Source organism: Myotis lucifugus, unplaced genomic scaffold (assembly GCF_000147115.1).
Source record: "Myotis lucifugus unplaced genomic scaffold, Myoluc2.0 scaffold_14, whole genome shotgun sequence".
NCBI classification, from domain to species: Eukaryota; Metazoa; Chordata; class Mammalia; order Chiroptera; family Vespertilionidae; genus Myotis; species Myotis lucifugus.
Genome location: NW_005871062.1, coordinates 1,040,118 through 1,054,246, shown reverse-complemented (window position 1 = coordinate 1,054,246; position 14,129 = coordinate 1,040,118). Strand labels below are relative to the sequence as shown.

At 48.3% G+C, this 14,129-nt stretch overlaps 1 protein-coding gene and 1 pseudogene across 1 annotated transcript in view; one reads left to right on the top strand and one right to left on the bottom strand.

Moving 5' to 3' along the window:
• Window positions 1-14,129, bottom strand: part of XXYLT1 (xyloside xylosyltransferase 1) — a 157,588-nt gene that overhangs the window by 130,851 nt on the left and 12,608 nt on the right.
• Window positions 5,204-7,495, top strand: LOC102435189 (annotated as a pseudogene).

Below are 14,129 nucleotides of genomic sequence, written 5' to 3'. Positions count from 1 at the left end.
CGAATCATGCATGGTAGGTCTAGCGGTGGCCGGACCTCCTCCCTGCTGCTGCCACACTGCAGCGGGCCTCCTCGCAGTGGCCAGCCGCCTGCCCCTGGTCAACTCCCAGTGAGGGACAATTGCATATTAGGCTTTTATTACATAGGATTATTTCTCCACACCCAGCTAACAAAATGACTTCTTTTTGAACTCTTCATGTGCATCCTCACCCATAGGCCTTTACCAACCCTAGAGCCCAGCTAAGTCATCCAGGCCGTTTTCCAGAACACATCATCCTGGTCATCCTTGTAAGATGTTAGCTACAGCTCCAGGTGAAATTAAGTAGGATGTTGTCATTGGAAATGGCATCCCAACCCACAAGAACCCATGTTCATGTCATTAAGGCAGTTGGGTTTTCCATAAGCCTATAGTCATATATTTGTAGCCACTTACTACCTTCCTTTAAGTGATTTTTAGAGGCTCACTTTTAGCAATATTCCACATTTATACTTATGAGATCAGACCCCCAGGAATAATGACTAAATCTGTTACATTTCTTTTCCTCCTTTTAGTCTTAATGAATGCTGCCATGTGACTTCTAGAAGCACCCAAATTCAGTAGGACAGGTTGTTTCAGGCGAGGTGTTCTCCCGCTGTCCTTTGCTGTCCGAAGTAAAGCATGCAGCTGAGAGGGCAGTGTGTAATGTGAGATTTGAAAAGTCTCGCCTCGTTTAATAAAGGGCAAGGTGGGGATGGGGGAGGGGAAAGGCTTGCCTCATAGCCACCATGCACAGCACATTCCCAACACTCCCAGCATGGGGAGGCCAGAGCAACCAGAACAAGCCCGGTGCCAGGCACGGGCAGACGTTTCTGCGAGCCTGGCCCTGGACTTGCTGGCACAGAAGGTCTGAGGAACCAGGCCACTGCTCCCCTAAACGTTCACCGGGGACATAAAGCCATGCCAAGCCTGAGCTCAGCCTGGTGGAGAAAACTCATTTATCACTTGGCGTGCCCCACTGGGAACCAGGTCACGCCATGCTCCGGAGGAGCCAAGAAGGGAGGTGGCAGGAGCTGGCCCAGTGCACAGGGCGACGCCAGGTTTCCAGGAAACACTAATGCCACTTAAGGAACAACAGCTCCTCCAGCCACAGACAGCAGTGCTCAGCCAGAGGCTGAGCTGAGCTGCCGAAGAGAAGGGTGACAGTGAAAAGCTCTGGGGAACCTACCCACACCTAACATTCCTGGCGCACCCTCCACATGCTGGAACCAGCTACGGCGGGAACAGCAAACAGGAGTCCACTTGCCCCGAGGGGCTGCCTGGAACGCTGGGTAGGAAGGATTCTGTGGCAACGTCTGGACTCACCAAGAAAGTGTGCCATCATCAACGGCAATGGGTAGACAAACTCCCCCTCCCCCCAGTGGAGCCATCACCCCAACTCTATGGGCACCCAGCTTGGCTGAAATCATGCCAGCGATAGGAAATGGGTGCCTTCTGAGAGTCAAACACAGGCAGGCATGGGGCTCACAGTTCTAGGTACTTACTCCAACACTTAATTGTCTGACAACCCAGGTCAATTACTTAAACTCTACTTCCTCTATACAGTGGGGAAATGGTGCCCATCTCATAGGGCTTTTATGAGGACTGCAGTAGGAGCTCAATTAAGGACAGCTGACATAATCATCCCATCCCAATGCAATTAAAATGCCTTTTCCAGGCAAGAACACCTAGATCTGAGAAAAGAATACATTCTGTAATAAAGAGCCCAAGATATACCACATGCCAATAATCGGAGCTGCCTGGCTCTGAGGTGCTCTGACTAGGGTGGAAGGTGGTCCCAGGTCCTGCCTCCTTCGACACTCAGTCCACACCCTGGTCCCCCCTAGGGCTGCCCAGTTCTCAACTAGAAGGTTCCTCCCACACTCTTCATGCTTAGCATAAAGTAGCTATTTGCAAATCATGCCTCTAAAATTACTAAAACAGTCCATACCAGTAGGTAGATTAAACACAATTTTTATTAAAGAGGTGCTAATATATCAGAAAAAGTCACTAAGTGAGGATATCTGCCTCACAATTAGAAATAACTTGTTCCCTGTGTTGGTTCCCTGCGCGTAAACCTCCCCCAGCCGGGCCGGGCACCAGGGAAGACAGGAGGAAAGCCCTCCTTCAGTTCAAGAAGCAGGGCAGGTTGTCAGGGACCTGACGGGTATTTGGCATGTTCCCAAACAGGAGCTGCTTGTGCGTTCTCGGAGAGAGGGGGTCTCCCACCACCCCCTGCCCACAGCGCTCCTGAACAAGCATCACAGAATGGCTGCTCTGAGGCCGTGGATGAGAACAGAGTGGGCCCCACCACAGGCTGGTCAGTTCCCAAAAATGCATTCCTAACCTATGTGATCTTCGTAATCAATTCCAACAGGAACTGGAGGGAAAATGCTTTTTTGGAGGAAAAGATTACTTTCTCGTCTACTTGCACTATCAATGCAAGAAAAATCTAACAGACGGGTCGTTTTCAATGCCACAAACATGCCAAACACTTTTACACCTCAGGGCCTTTGCACTGGCTGTTCCCTCTTGCAGAAGGATCCTCCCAGAATCTTCAGATGTCTAGGTCCTTCACGTGATTCAGGTGTCAGTCAACTCCTGAGATCCCCCCCCCCCCACCCCAACAAACACACACACACACTCCTGGCTATTCCATGTCCAGATTTATTTTCTCCATAGCACTGTCACCACCTGGCATGTATTTTTAAGTGTCTAGTCATTTACCACGTGTCTCTTCCCAGGCCGACCAGCCCGTAGGGCACCATGAAAGAGGGACCTGGTCTGTCTTGCTCACTGCTATGCACCCAGCTTTAGCAACGCTGCACACACAGTGGAAGCTCAGCAAATGCCTGCTGTAAGAAGGAATGAGCAAACAGATGAGCAGAGGTAAAAGCATCCAGAGGACAAAGCAACAGGACAACCTGCTCCAGGACACAGGGCTGACTCTGCAGGGCCTGTTCCTGGGAGACCTGAGAATCCGCAGCCCCTTCCCAACCCCGGGACCTCCCTGGGTGTGGCACATACTTCCCATTTCCATCCCAGCCTTTACCCAAAGGAGAGGAATTTCTTCCCCATGAGGTTTATTCTAAACCTTCAGGAATATGAGGCTTCCTGTCACCTTTAACCTGCTGGTTAGAACATCTGTAAGGCTGGGCTGCAGTATCTCACTTTGTCACTAGGAGCTGTTGCCTAATAAATTTTGTACCCAACCTGCAAGCTGCTTCAGAGAAACTATGCCTATATTTTAATATTATTCCTGAAATTGTATCTTCAAAGGTGTTTCCTTAAATGAAGTTTTCCTGGACTAGGAAGTGATAGATAGATAGATAGATAGATAGATAGATAGATAGATGACTGAACGATATCACTTATCAGTGCTTCTTCACCACCTCCAGTAAGTTTAACTCTCTTTAAAACCAAAAATCTCCCAGGACAAATAAAAAATGCTCTGAATTTGTTGGTTTCAAATGAGAAAGCTAAAAATTACCATTGATGTATAGTTTTTTCTAAGGAAAATACAAATCCACAAGTTGGGCCCCTCTGTAATGTGACTTTTCTCGCTTCTGCAAGACATACTAGAGCAGCGGTCGCCAACTGGTGGTCTGTGAGGTCCGAAAGGTTGGCGACCGCTGTCCTAGATATAATTCCATTTTGTCAGGCAGAACCACAAGCAGCTGGAGAGGAAAAAAAGAAACCTGCCGTCGAATTTCCAAAACCCATCCTCACTTTACTCACAGCTCAAAAGCTACAGCACTTCCTGCCGTCCTCACGACGGGTGTCCAGTCACCACAGAACACCTTGTCTGGTCCTCCTCCCCCTCATCTCCAACTCACACTTTCCTCAGCCCCGCAGTTAACCGGGCCTGCAGTTAACGTTAGGACATCTACCAGATTCCCAACACTTCACCAGAGATGAGCCCTATTCCAGTTCTCGGAAACCTTGGTATGAGCTGGGTGGGGTAGGACGAGGAAGAATGTAACATGAGGCAGGCCCACACCTGTGGGAAGGCCGCCCAGACAGAAGGTGATGGAGGGCCCAACACCAACAGGAGACGACCAGGAGGGTGGCCTGGATCCGAGCTCTCGTTGGGGAGTCTTGTAACATGCAGAATCCTGGGTCCTGGCCCAGCCCGGGCATTCTGAGCCAAGGTCTAGGGCAGTGATGGCGAACCTTTTGAGCTCGGCATGTCAGCATTTTGAAAAACCCTAACTTAACTCTGGTGCCGTGTCACATATAGAAATTTTTTGATATTTGCAACCATAGTAAAACAAAGATTTATATTTTTGATATTTATTTTATATATTTAAATGCCATTTAACAAAGAAAAATCAACCAAAAAAATGAGTTTGTGTGTCACCTCTGACACGCATGTCATAGGTTCGCCATCACTGGTCTAGGGTGAGGCTCAGAAATCTTCATTTAAAAACCACCCCAGGCCTAGCTGGTTTGCCTCAGTGGATAGACAGAGTGTTGGCCTGCGGACTGAAGGGTGCCGTGCTCAATTCTGGTCAAGGGTGCATGCCTGGGTTACAGGCTTGATCCCCAGTGTGGGGCATGCAGGAGGCAGACGATCAGTGATTCTCTCTCATCATTGATGTTTCTCTCTCTCCTTCTCCTTTCCTCTCTGAAATCAATAAAATTAAAATAAAAAAATAAAAGACTGTGGTTGAAAAAAATAAAATAAAAACCAGCCCAGGCCTGCAACTCTCACGAGAGAAGCGAGATTTATTCCTACATACCGGGCCCTGCTGCTTATGGCGGCGCTGGAGGGGGGAGCTGAGCTGTGGGCATGAAGTGTAACAGAACAGACTTCACCCCCTGAAACGGCTGCTTCAAGTCCAGATCAGGCAAAGAACAAACCGTGAAACAACCAACAAGACCAAAGAAGAGTGCACTTAAGTTGAAGACACAACACTTGATCTGAAACAAGAAGTTTGTGCCTATTCAAGAGCTCTGAACGAGCACTTCCCGACGCTGCTAATAGTCTCTGTTTTCTTCAGTGCTGCGCTGTGAGAGTGCCTGGTGCAGCGGCAGTTGCATTCTTTATGAGCTTGATAGATCATTTTCTCTCACTCTTTTTCTTTTTTTTTAATACTAGCAACTTTCTTCAGCCTTTGAAACGTGAGCTGAAAAAGAAGGATCAGCAAATGCTACTGAAAGTGCAATATTTGATTATCACGGCGAGATGAGCTGTGATCCAAACCTTCTCCACAATAATGGATGCAATGGGTACACCGATGGTACTTCAGCAGCACTGCGCAAAACTGGGGTGATTGAAAAACTGCTAACCTCTTAGGGATTTATTCAATGTTCAGAACGTCAAGCTAGACTTTTCTTCCACTGTTCCCAGTATAATGGCAACCTGCAGGATTTAAAAGTAGGCGATGATGTTGAATTCAAAGTATCATCTGACCGGTGGATTGGGAAACTCATTGCTGTTAAATCTTACTGGTGAAGATAAAGCAAGAAATCCTCCCTGAAGACCAAATGAATGGACAAGACGTGTTTTATCTGACTTACACCCCTGAAGACAAGGAAGGGAACGTTCAGTTGGAAACCGGAGATAAAATAAATTTTGTAATTGATAACAATAAACATACTGGTGCTTGTAAGTGCTCGAAACATTATGCTGTTGAAGAAGAAACAAGCCCGCTGTCCGGGAGTAGTTTGTACCATGAAGGAGGCGTTTGGCTTTATTGAAAGAGGTGCTGTTGTAAAAGAGATATTCTGTCACTATAGTGAATTTAAGGGTGGCTTAGAAGCCTTCCAGCCTGGAGAAGAGGTGGCATTCACAATCAAGGACAGAAATGGTAAAGAAGTTGCAACAGATGTCAGACTATTGCCTCAAGGAACAGTCATATTTTAAGTTATCAGCTTTGAATATTTTGAAGGAACTGTATCCCAAAGTTACCAGTAAAAACCAGAATGACCCTTTGTCAAGATGTTAAAGTTAATTTTGTGATTCCTAAAGGACTTCCCTTTGGAGACAAAGATACAAAATCCAAGGTGACCCTGTTGGAAGGTGACCATGTTAGGTTTAATATTTCAACAGATCGACCTGACAAATCAGAACGAGCAAGCAACATAGACATTCTATCAAATACATTTCAGTTCACTAATGAAGCCAGGGAAATGGGTGTAATTGCTGCCATGAGAGATGGTTTTGGTTTCATTAAGTGTGTGGATCGTGATGCATGCATGTTCTTCCACTCAAGTGAAACTCTGGATGGGAACCAGCTCCATACTGCAAATGAAGTAGAGTTTACTGTGGTTCCTGATATGCTCTCTGCCCAAAGAAATCATGCTATTAGGATTAAAAAACTTCCCAAGAGCATAGTTTCATTTCATTCCCATTCAGATCATTGTTTTCTGGGCACTGTAGAAAAAGAAGCCACTTTTTCCAATCCTAAAACCACTAGCCCAAATAAAGGCAAGAAAAGGGGGCTGAGGATGGTATTGCTTATGATGATTGTGGAGTGAAATTGACTTTTCAAGCCAATGATGTGGATGGATCTACTTCTCAAATAGGGGATAAGGATGAATGTAGTATTAGTGACAGAGGCCTGGACAACAGACTGCAACCTGTGTGTGACTTTGGGGTCGTAATTCTAATTCCAAGAGGCTCGTGGGTTATGTGGCAACTCTGAAGGATAATTTTGGATTTACTGAAACAGCCAATCATGATAAGGAAATCTTTTTTCATTAGAGTGGGGTCTCTGGTGATGTCGACAGCCTGGAACTGGGGGACACGGTCAAGTACAACTGGTCCAAAGGCAAAAGCAACAAAGTCGGTACAGAAAAAGTCAACAAAACACACTCGGTGCATGGCCTTACTGCAGAAGCAGATCCTACATCTACTCTGGTAAAGTCATTCGCCCCTTGAGGAGTGTTGATCCAACACAGACCGAGTACCGAGGAATGATTGAGATGGTGGAGAAAGGGGATATGAAAGGTGAGGTCTATCCATTTGGCATAGTTGGAATGGCCAACAGAGATTGCCTACAGAAAAGGGAGCGTGTCAAACTCCAAGTGCGAGTCCTGGGTCAAACTGCACAGACTATGGCGTACAGCATCACACCTCTGCGTAGGGCCACTGTGGAGCGTGTGAAAGATCAGTTTGGCTTCATTAACTGTGAAGGAGGAGACAGCAAGAAGCTCTTTTTCCAGGTGAAAGAAGTTCAGGATGGCATTGAGCGACAGGCTGGAGATGAGGTGGAATTCTCACTGATTCTTAATCAGCACACGGGCAAGTGCAGCGCTTGTAATGTGTGGCGAGTCTGCGAGGGCCCCAAGGCTGCTCCACGACCTGATAGGTTGGTCAATCGCTTGAAGAACATCCCCCTGGATGATGCCAGTGCCCCTCGCCTAATGGTTCTTCCACAGCCCAGGGGACCAGACAACTCAATGGGACTTGGTGTAGAAAGAAAGATCTGTCAGGCTGGTGTCACTGACTAACCACATCCACAAAGCACATCATTAATCCCCGGTGATCAAATTGGGGGGATTCTGGTGAAGGGTTCTGAATATTTCCCTCTTCATCAATCCCAAAAATCTGGAATACTTATTCTATTGAGCTATTACACCAGTTTTTAACATCTTCCTCATGTTATGTTTAAAAAAATAAATAAATTTTACAAAAACATTTTAAAATTTTAAAAAATAAAAAATAAAAACCACCCCAAGTGATTTTGTTGCAGACACTTTGTAAAGGGAAGTGGCAGATGTGCCTCCTAAGTCAGACTGCCTCAGGGTAAAGGCTGGGTTCAGCTCTGGGAATCAGACTGCAGGGGGCTATGGGAAAACTTCTAGAGGGGCCAAAGGAGAAGACCAAGGTGGCAAAAAGTCCAGAATCATTTTACTGGGAGCAGCTGAAGGATCCGTGGGTATTTGCTCTGGGGGGAAAGGGGTCTGTGGGGGGAAAGAGGACTATACAATCTCACAAAGATGTCAGGCTGGTCTCTCCAGCTCCTCCATCTATCCCTATGTTTTGGTATCTTGCCTGTAATGAAGACAAAATAAATGGCAAAGATAAACTCCCTTCCCCTTTCAACCCTCCATTCTGTGTTGAATCAAGAGCCCCCAACAGAGGAATTAAGCAACCAGCCCTGAGGACGAGCAGGCCCCAGGGACTGGAGGAGAGGAGAGCCCAGGCTAAGGAGCTGGACACGTGCCCTCTGAGTGCCCAGTGTGGCTGCACCAACTTTCTTCCCCTCACCTGTCCTTGTCCTTCTCACCTCCAGTAAGAGAGACCTTGTTAGCACAACAACACAGAGGTCGGGTATACAGGAGAATAACCAAGAAAAAGGTTGGTGTGCCTTTCAGGTGCTCCGCTCTGAACACCTGTGAAGTCCTGGGCCTTCCAAGGGAATTTCCAGGATGACCACAGGAACTATGGAAAACTCCTGGGAAGGAGCCGTGTCCTTGGAGGGCAAGGAAGCATCTGAGAAAAGACGAACGTGGAGAGGAGTGGAGCAAGACCGGGGGAGTAGCTCAGATGCTCCTCTGAGGCTGCTTATGAATGAACCAAAATGCAACTCCAAAAAGTGAGGGGTTGCCCTAGCCGGTTTAGCTCAGTGGATAGAGCACTGGCCGGCAGACCAAAGGATCCCGGGTTTGATTCTGGTCAAGGGTATGTACATTGGTTGCAGGCTCCTCCCTGGCCCGAGCCCTGGTCCGGGCTTGTGCAGGAGGCAACCAATTGATATGTTTCTCTCACATCGATGTTTCTCTCTGTCTTTCCCTCTCTCTTCTACTCTCTCTAAAAATCAATGGAAAAATATCTTCGAATGAGGATTAAAAAAAGCAACGAGGGCAATAAAAAAGGTCTGTGATAATCTTCCAGACTCTGTAAGTGTTCATGACCAGTTAACGGTGACATCAGACTGTGGACCACACCTTCCAGATAATCTTGGCATAGCTGCAGGGTTCCACACGCATGAATCCATATTTTCCATAGCACGGTTTTGCATCCAACTCTCACAGCCCCACGTCAGCTTCACCCGGCACCCATGCCCCGCTGCCCCGCCTCCCAGGCTCCCTTCCACCTCTCAACACTGAGCAGTCGTCCTTAGAAACAAATGCACTCACTCACTCGCTCCCTGCCTTTTTCCAGCTCTCACTAAAGAATACTTAGTGATCCTTTTTTTGTTAGTTTGTTTTTGTTTTCTATTATTGAACTCATTGGGGTGACATTGGTTAATCAAGTTATTCCGGTTTCAGGTATACGATTCTATAATACATCATCTGTATGTTGAATTGTGTGTTCACCACCCCAACTCAAGTCTCCTTCCAAGTGATCCCTTTTAAAACAATCAGTCCTTACATCGTGAGTATAATAATCTCTTAAGTCACCTCTTTTACCAATCATGAGGTTTTGGTTTTTTACATTTAATGCTAAATTTTCCTGACCATAGAAGTCCGTTTTCTACAAAATAATATTTTCCACCACAAAAGGTAAATGATTTGAGAGAGAGAGACGAGGGAAAGGAGGAGAGATGGAAGAGAGGGAACCTGCATTACCCTGGCTTCACGGTGAAACCTGAGCCGACGCCGAGCTAGTCTACCTCCTCACCAAGAGTCCAGATTGTAGGGCGGTCAGGTCTTTACCAGATTCCTCGATTTGTTCTTTTCTGTGTAGTCATCTTTCATGACCTACGACCTCCCAAAGAAAGCTGCGGTTTTACAAGTGACACCCACAGGGATACACGTAGAGGCCTTCCTGGTCCAACCTGGCGGGAAGGTGGCCTGCCCCACACCCCACACCCCACACCCCCTCCCCAGAGGCCTGGCCTAGCCGAGGTCCACACTGGCCCAGTCCCCACTGGCTCTCGGCCGGGGAGCACCCTGTGGAGTTCAGACCAGTCAGACTCCAGGACAGTCGCTGTCATTTTCTGAGGCTGCCCACTGTCCTTGGCATCACAAAACACCCCTGTCCAGTGTGCCCCAAGACGGTGCAAACTTATGGAATGGCACAAAAGGACTTCTAAGGGGCACACAGACCAACCATTTTATTTTAATACGTATGGATTTATTTTAATATGTAGAATACTAGAATAATTAGTAAAAGCACTTTAGAACTATGATTGCACAGGTATTACCTAAGGAGAGGCTAAGGAAAAGGAGGTGGGGGGGAGGTGAGTCCGTTGAAACTACATATTAAGTAGGTAATGCTGCAGGCAATTCCAGGATGCTGGCAAACACCATGAAGGAAACATTCTGATGACCTGACTTCCGAGAATCTGTTTCCTTCCATCACCTTCTGTTGCAGGTGAGATGATGTGTTTAAAATGCCAAATGCCGAACTGGCCGCCAGGTGTTCACAGACCGAGCCCTGCCCTCCCCAAGGTCACAGGGCTGACGTCAGAACCGGTTCTACTGATTCCTGTCTAAAGCGGCCCCACTAATCCCCTTCCTGTCACCTCAGGCTAAGGCAGCCTCCTGGGCCCGTGTTCCAGACCCCGCTCTTTTCTGGGCCCCACCACGCTGGGCACTGGCACGTGCTCACCGTGGGACCACAGAGAAATAAAACAAAGCGTGTGTCAGGCAGCAGGACGGACAAACATGAGCTCATGGGATTCTCGCCATGACTTGTGCGCTTTAGAGCAAAGGTGGCCGTGGCCAGAGAGGTGAAGTCACCTGTCCAACGTGACTTGGTGGATGGCCAAAGCTCAGATCTGAGCCCAGGCCGTTCTGATTCCAGGATGCAAACAGCCTCTCAGTCACCAGGGACTGGCCCCACTCCGCCTCTCTCCTATCTATTCCCTCCCAGGGGCAGAGCCCCTGACTGTGTCCACACAAACCCAGCTCTGCCCCCTGAGGCCACAGCCCACGTCTGAATAAACTCGAGTGTAGAAAACCTGCTCATTCCTCTAAACCATTAAGGGCCCTTTTCCTGGATGGGTCCCGAATCCCCCTACTTTTCCACCCCCACAAGCCAGCATCCCCTCCCCTGGGCGAGGACGGGTCTCCCTTGCATTCTGTCGCCCACACAGTGGCCAGTGGCCCTTCTCTACCCAAAACCCAGAAGTGGCTGAGCCTATCCCTCCCTCAAAGCCAGAACCTGCCCTGGGCCTGGCCTGGATCTGGCCTCCGCCTGCCAGTTCTGCCACCCTTTCCTGCCTAATTCCCCAGCCTCCTCCTCTGCTACCCGGCCTCGCTGCTGCTCCTCAAACAGGCCCGGCGCCTCCCACCCCAGCCTCCCCCTTGCTGTTCCCACCACCCAGATACTCACTCTCGAGGGAGCTGCCTGGCCAACCCCTCACGCCTCACTAACAGTGTCCCCACCAATCCAACGAAAACCCGCCATCGCCCCGCACTCCAGGTGCCTCTTATCCTGCTCACACACCTATGATCCACTCACCTCCTGGGACACTATATAATTCACTTATTTGCTTATCATGGAGCAGCAGAGAGATGAAATGAAACCTGACCCTTTTGGAGCCGCTACTTCACTGTGTCTCAGGCCGCATAGTAGACAAATGATAGTGGCTCGTTTAACCAGTTAACTGCCACGACATTTTGAATTTATTTTAAAAAGGTCTGTAGACGCTGATGGCGTACTAAGCCTCTTCCTCCCAGAATGGAAGCAGCACAGGGCAGGGACTGTTGACCCGTTCTGTCTCTGTCGTTCACTGATACATACGGGGTGTATCAGTGTCCCGGGACCAGCTGGCCCCGCAGGCACACAGTAAACAGCGGCTCAGTGAAGGGTCACCTGGCAGCAGTACTAGATGGGGTTACACGGACCTTAAAAATGCTCGTCTCTCAGAGCACTCTGCTCCTTAGCTCTGGCTTTCCTGAGCGTCCCCTGAGGGCCAGCAGCAGCCCTTGTCTCCCCCTCTGCCAGCACTAATTTGCTCCCTCCCCACCACCCCCCCACCCCCCCCCTCAGCCCCAAGATCTGAGGCCCTTCCCTCGAGCTGTATGAAAACAGAGGCCACTTCACATTTCAGGCCACAGGGAGGAGACAGCCAGGCCACAGCTGCCCAGCAAGGCAGCCCCTGACACCCCACTGTGACCTGCCAGCTGCCCAAGGCTCAGCCTACAGCCGTGGTCAGGAAAGTGGGACCACTTTGCTAATCAAAAAAAGTAAAAGAAGTGGGTGAGCAACACATGTAGAGCCAAGAAGCCATTCAGGTCACTGATGCAACTCAGCAACTCAGCGAGGGAGACAGGTTACACAGCAGGTTACTGGGAGAGCCGGCTGCAAAGCCAGGGCCCAGGCCTTCCCAGACAGCCCTAGGGGTTTGAGTCAAGACTTGAGTAAAGGCTACTCCTCCTTGAGCTGGAGGCACCGTCCTCCCTCCCCTCACCTACAGAGATTCTGAAAACGCTGGGAAGACTGGTCCATGTCTCCACACAACCAGGAGCTCGTCGTGGTGCTAAGGAACACTCAAGCTTGCCCTCAGTTTCCCCTATCCTATTCTCAAGCTGCCCTCAAGGTACTGCCTCCTGACACAAGGGTAGCAGGACCCACACCAAGAGAAGGGGTCTATACCAATGCTTGGGAGAATGTGGGGTACGCGAGAGACCCCCGGGCTAGACAAGAGCTTAGCAAGATCTCGGACAGATGCATACACCCAGGTCAGAGATGCTCCTGCAGGTGTGGGACCTGGAGAAACCAAGCACCTGTGTGAATGCAGATGTGTACCGGCATGTTCACTGAAGCAGTGTTTGTGATGGCAAAACACTGCCATCTGTCAGAGGGACGATGCATAAACTGAGCTCTACCCATAACAAAATCCCACACAGCAGTGACAAGGACTAAAGAAGATCTACATGTATCAATATGTAGGAAATATCAAGAGGATATATATGAGATCACTTATATCACTTATATCACTTTGTTCAAAATATACAAAGCAATGACATATATATAGCTATGCATATATAGTGGGTATATGTCATATATATATATATGTATACACACACACACACTGAGTGGCCAGATTATTATGACCACCCCATCAGTACTTCATTGGGCCACCTTTTGCCTTCAATACTGCCGAGATTCTTCTTGGCATTGACTCCACGAGATGTTGAAAGGTGATTCGAGGAATCTGACACCATGCCTGATGAATAGCACTGTCCAGTTCTGTGAGATTTGATGGTTGTGGAACCAGCTGCCTGATGGTTCTTTTAACTTCGTCCCACAAATGCTCAACTGGATTGAGATCTGGTGATTGTGGGGGCCACCTAAGCAAGGTAAAGTCTCCCTCATGTTCTTGAAACCACTTCTGCACAATATGAGCACCATGGCATGGCGCATTGTCTTGTTGGAAGAAGCCATCTCCATTGGGATACGCCATCAACATGATAGGATGAACTTGATCAGCAATGATACTTAGGTATGTTGTGCTATTCAGATGTTGTTCCACACGAATCAAAGGGCCCAAATCATGCCAGAAAAACATGCCCCAAACCATAACACTGCCCCCACCAGCTTGAAGGGCTGTACTCATGCGTGTGGGGTGCATGCTTTCATGCTGTTTCCGCCAAATTCTCACTCTGCCATCTGCATGATGCAACTAGAAACGTGATTCATTGGACCACATGACTTTTTTCCAATGCTCGACTGTCCAATCCTTATGTTCCTGTGCGAATTGGAGATGTTTTTATCTTGGTAACTGCAGACAGCAAAGGCGTTCGAACAGGCCTTTAGGCTTCCATATCCCATACGATGCAGTGTACAGCTAATTTGCCTACAAACGTCAGGTGGTCATAGTAATCTGGCCACTCAGTGTGTGTGTGTGTGTGTGTGTGTGTGTGTGTGTATCCCACGTTCAAAGGCTGTTAAATCACGTTGTTTACCCATATCTTCAGAAAAAAATCACTTCTACTGTCGTGGTAAACAACCTGCTTCCCTATTTATAATGGTCTGGCCCTCTAGCAACTTCAGCGCGAAATTATAGCTAATTTGCCTACAAATGTCAGGTGGTTATAATAATCTGGCCACTCAGTGTATGTGGTAAAAGTAAAGGTACAAAACCCCAGTTCCATAAAGCACACCACCTTCTCGTGGGTGATAGAGAACAAACACCTCAGGGGGGAGTAGGACAGAGAAGAATTAGGGGTGGGCTAAATCTATAATATTTTGTTTCTTTTTTTAAAAG